At 28.8% G+C, this 5,365-nt stretch overlaps 1 long non-coding RNA gene across 1 annotated transcript; it reads right to left on the bottom strand.

Annotated features, from left to right (window-relative positions):
- Window positions 1-3,594: 3,594 nt before the first annotated feature.
- Window positions 3,595-4,299, bottom strand: LOC112941900 (uncharacterized). Its single transcript, XR_003247553.1, has 2 exons — window positions 3,915-4,299; window positions 3,595-3,831 (listed from the first exon to the last, which is right to left on the bottom strand). It is a non-coding gene; the product is annotated as an uncharacterized lncRNA (long non-coding RNA).
- Between the last annotated feature and the right edge of the window lie 1,066 nt (window positions 4,300-5,365).

Raw genomic sequence — 5,365 nt, 5'->3', positions numbered from 1 at the left:
GATCTTCTACAGGTTTAGGGCTGCCAGGAAGTTTAAATGGAAGAACTGGGTAACAAAGTTTAATTGAACAATGGTTGTAACATTAGTTGTATCATAATTGGTAAATGAGGATGTCATTGGTGGTTGGTGGGAAATAAGGAAATTAGAACTATTTGAGGAAAAGAAAAGTTATGGATACCATATAATAGTTTGAGATATAATAGAGAAAGATACTTTATTCTCGTATAATAATCAAAGAAACCTAGTTTAAGCAAAAGTATTAAAGTACTAATAGTAAATATGACTAACTATGTATACTACTATATGGCGGAAATATATGAAACTAATAAAAGATTCCTTAAAAAAAAAAGGTTACATCTATTATCTGTTGATATGGAGGAGCCATTCAACATATTTTTTGTGATTATTTTATGAGAGGTAGTCCAAAGGGTAATGGGATGATTGTTTTTTAAAGTTGTGAGATTGGGACATATGGGGATTATACAAATGTGGATTTTGTTTATCTCCATTGAAATGCATCTATCTTTGAATGTTTTTTAGTTTTTATGTTTTATAAAAAGAGACTATGTAGGATCCTATTATGTTCCAATATTTTTTGAAATAAGAAAGGATAGGGACCATCTGGACGTAGTGCTTTAACATGTTGTAGTAATTTGATTGCATCTTTAATTTCCTTGTTGTCTCCTAGATTTTTTTTATGTATCTCAAATAGATCGAATTTCCGATAAATGAAGGAATTTGATATGCTTTATGAGTGAGATGTTCAACACAAATCCTTAAAAAATTGGTGGTGTGATTTATAATATCAGATTGATTATAAATTAATGTATCACTGATGGCTATAAGGAGAGGATTATGTTTCATCTTTTACAATTTAAAGTAGTTGTGTGTGAAATTCATTTTTGTTAGTATCTCTCATTTATCCAAGTGATTTTAGATTTTATCTTTCATAAATTTTTATTTATTTTAAGGATTGAACTATATTCATGGATGTGATTTTATTTAACGTTTAAAAGAAAGAGATTTGCAAGATACTTTTTTAGTTATGAACCATGATGCTTTCTCATATATATATATATATATATATATATATATATATATATATATATATATATATATATATATATATATATATATTGTTGTAAATATTCCCAAAAGTACCTTTCATGTCCTTAAAAGATCAAATGAAATTTGTTAGTAACGGGATATCCTTAAAAGTGTATCAATAATTTTGATAAAGTTTGGATGTGAGACACACATATAGATGCTAATATAAATATACTCTCTTTTTTGAAGATATTTTTCTTGAACAAAGTAAGTAATAGAGGACAATGGTTAGGGTGAGTTTTAAGAGTAAAGAGTTGATTCTATCATTATTAGGGGTGTAAAAAATGAGTCCAACTATAGATAACCCACCTAATTCACCCTGGATTTTAAGGATTCTGCTCAAAATAATTTGAATTGGATTCCATCTCAACTTCTTCAAGCCTTGACCTATTTTAAGAGAATCTTCAACTGAGTCCAATTCAATATCTAAATTCAATATATTTTAACACTATTTACTTGCATTGATGCCATCGCTACTACAAAAGAACTCTTTTGCGGCAATAAAATATTGTTTTTGCTGCAATAACATTTACCACAATACTCTATACCGTCCGATGAATATTACCCAACAATTTAGGGGTCGGCATAGGCTTTTGCAGTCATTGGGAATGCTGCTAAAGGATAGTATGAATATCTGCTTAACCATTAGCTTTTACACCACTTGATTGCGGCAATTATGTTAGCTGCTTAAGGTAATTCATACTGCCTAACTATTCTCTTTTTGCATTCATTGATTTATTAGATAAATATAAATAAATAGCCTCTACAAGGTCAAACTTTTAATGTCAACTAGACTTACAACATGTGTGTTGCATATGCATATCATATTATATAGCATAAAATATTTTAAAATAGAAATAATATTACTAAAATTAAACCTTTTTAGTAAATAATCATAAATTGAATGAATAGAATTCAAGTGATTTTAAATGATTAATACAAATTGTCATAGACCTAGTTGTTTTTAGCCCAAAATGACCCGATTTTAGTGATATATTTCAAAATACATTCAATATAATTATGGGGATAAAGTGATATTTCATTAGTAATATTGTTTTTTTTTCTTTACTCAATTTAGTAAAAAATAATAACCATCAAAATAGAAAAATAATATCAATATAAAAAGCGTCACAAGTACTCTTTCCTCATGAAGTTATTACTATATATGATGAACACAATTTAAGTACAATTTTTCTCTAATATATTAATACTTGAAATATGATAGGTGAATCACATTATTAATGATTATCATATGTATAGTAATTTTTTTTATTTACTCATGCTATATCTTCTACAAATCTTTGTGATACACCTTAAGGCTATCATAGAGATATTATTTTACAAAAAGTATATGTCTATAAATAATTTTAGCATTGTTATAAGTAGAATGTTATAGAGAGTAAAAATATAACCTAAAAAATTAGTCCTCAATAAAATTAGGTTGTTATATATATATATATATATATATATATATATCTGTGTGTGTGTGTGTGTGCGTACATATATATATTTATATATGTATGTATGTATGTATATATGTATGTATGTATGTGTAAATGTATGTATGTATGTATGTATATTACCACCAAACTATTTTTAAATTAATTTGATTATTATTAAATAAATAATAAGTAACCCTCAAGATCTCTTAGTTGCACGTCTTAAAAATACTTTCTCTTCCCTTCCCCATAGTTTAAAAATTTGAGGAAACCCCTCTTTTTACAGTTAACAAAGAAAAGTGTATGAGAAACTTTATAATGTGCCTTATAAAAAGGGATTCAAAACCCTTTAGAAAAGTTACAACTCTTCAAAAAAAGTTACAACTCATTAGAATAGATATAACTCTTCAGTAACGTTGTCACCGTTACGAAAAGTCACGACCCTTCAAAATATCATAATTAATCAAAACATTATAATTCTTTGATATGAACAACCCTTCAATGTTAGATTGTCTTTGAGAAAATATAATATAATATTATAAACATAAATAAATATGATACAATATAGAATATAGAATATATACCACATTTTGTGTTTTAAGTTGGGGGCATTATTATAATTTGACATTTAAGTTAAGAAGTTCATTCTTTAAAAGTTGTATTGTTTGCGACAATTTGTTGGCTTCTAAAGGTAATGCATGTAGGTTAACTATGATCTATTAGCGTCTGTTGATTTAGTCGATAAATCTAAAAATAAATAACCACTAAAAGGTAAGCGATTGTTTGGCGGAAAGTATGTTGGCTTCTAAAGGTAATTCATATTGTCTATATGTGGTCCTTTAGTGTCCATAGTTTTAGTCGATAAATCGAAATAAATAGTTGATAAAAGGTTATAGTTTTAATGGCAATTAAATTTTACCATTGAATTGCCGGTAAATATTATAACATTTAACGACAATTGTTTATCCTCTGTAAATAATATCTCCTACATTTCTCGATAACACGTATATATAAAAATCCAACAAACACATTTGCAAAGGGAGACTCATAGTAACAACAATTTTCTCTAGCTGAGAAAGCATATATATTACTATTAATCCATAAAATAAAATGTATCTCTTTAAATCTACACAAACAAAAGGTAGTACTGATCCAAAATAGACGGTCACAACTCAAATTGCTAAAACTATTGAATAATATATTCAAATAAGTTTTGTTACTCTTGTTTGAATAATGTGTTCGAAATCACCCACAGAGGAAGTTTGCGAACTTCAAATTGTATAACCTGAAATAAGAAAAAAACTTTTCAATAAATGAAATTCAAAGTATAAACATATTTCAAGTAGTATCAGTAATCTGAAAAATTACAAGTAAGCTCGATTTAGATAATTCAATATCATGTGGAGAAGAAATCTGCAAGTTTATGATTTTCAATTAGCAGTAGTACACAGCAAGTCTGCTGCAACGATAATTCCTGCACTCTTTTTGGCATGATAAAGGGAAGGGACTGGTTGCAATATGCTATTCCATTGGATAGTTATTCGTATTGGAAAAAGATATGTTATATTAAAGATAAAATTGCACTAGGATACAACCAGAATGGATGGTCTTAAACCTGAGGGCAGCTACAAGATAGAAAGAAGATATACATGGAGAAGATGCGAGTTTGAAGAGTGAACAGTGGGCTTGTGAATTTGGTGTAAGGGAATTCTTCGTATGAACAACTTTATTTGTTGGTTAGCCCTTCACGGAAGATTACTTACCAAAGAGAGCCTCTATATAATGTTGAATGTCACGATGATAAATGCCTACTATGTGGAGATGTACAAGGAACAGTGTTGAACATTTATTTTTACTATCTGTTCTGAAAAGGAAGCAATTGTAAAAAGTGGGTCCATGCAGGTTGTACAAATAGAAGAATAAATTGAAAGTGATCCTACTTTGGCATCTTCATTCTCTTTGTTCTGCTTATATATAGTGAAGACAATTTACGGGGAATATGGAGCCAACTAGATGACTTCAGTGCCTTGGAAAAGGAACAAGACTACTAGATTATAGGGAAATATGGATAAGGCTGACTAGATCCACAATAGGTAGATGCTGCAGAGACCTGGTAGTCAAAGCATTAGCTGTCGTGGTGTATCAGATATGGAAGACACGTAACAAGTAAGTGAATAGAAATGACTTAGATAATTTGCACTCATTGTACCTCAAAATATAAGTATATATAATGATTAGATTAGTGACAAAGTTGTTGCCTTTGAGGTTAGAATTAGTCATAATATAAGATGCACAAAACATATTTTTTTGTGAAAGCCACCAGAGTGATACACAATCAGGAAATGAATGTTTGTTTGTGGGTTGAAAGAGTGAAACCTATACAAGCTTGTAAGATGATATTTGAAAAACGTGTAATAGTTTTAAGCAGGAAAGGAGGATTGAACAATGAATCATCTCATATTATCATAATAAGGTGGTAAAACTATAAAAATATCTATACTATATTTTTCTTTATGTGACAGATACGACAATGCCTAAAGCCATTATACTGCTTAACCACCTCTAGGTGCTTTGTAGAATTTTTGAAGAAATGTGAACTTGAGAACCTAACAACTTACCAGATTCATCATCATGTACGCAATAAATATGAACCAAAACTAGAAATTTTAAGAAGAAAGATTTGTAAAGGTTTTGCAGCACCAACTTGGTGCTTCAGATATAGTTATGACTGAACTATAGTACTTATAGAAACAAATCTGACACATGTGGAAATGCACAATTATTATAACATTACGTACAAAAAAGTCTCCATTGTGTTT

The sequence above is a fragment of the Solanum lycopersicum genome, chromosome 7, assembly GCF_036512215.1.
Source record: "Solanum lycopersicum chromosome 7, SLM_r2.1".
NCBI lineage: Eukaryota > Viridiplantae > Streptophyta > Magnoliopsida > Solanales > Solanaceae > Solanum > Solanum lycopersicum.
This window is presented reverse-complemented; position numbering and strand designations above follow the sequence as displayed.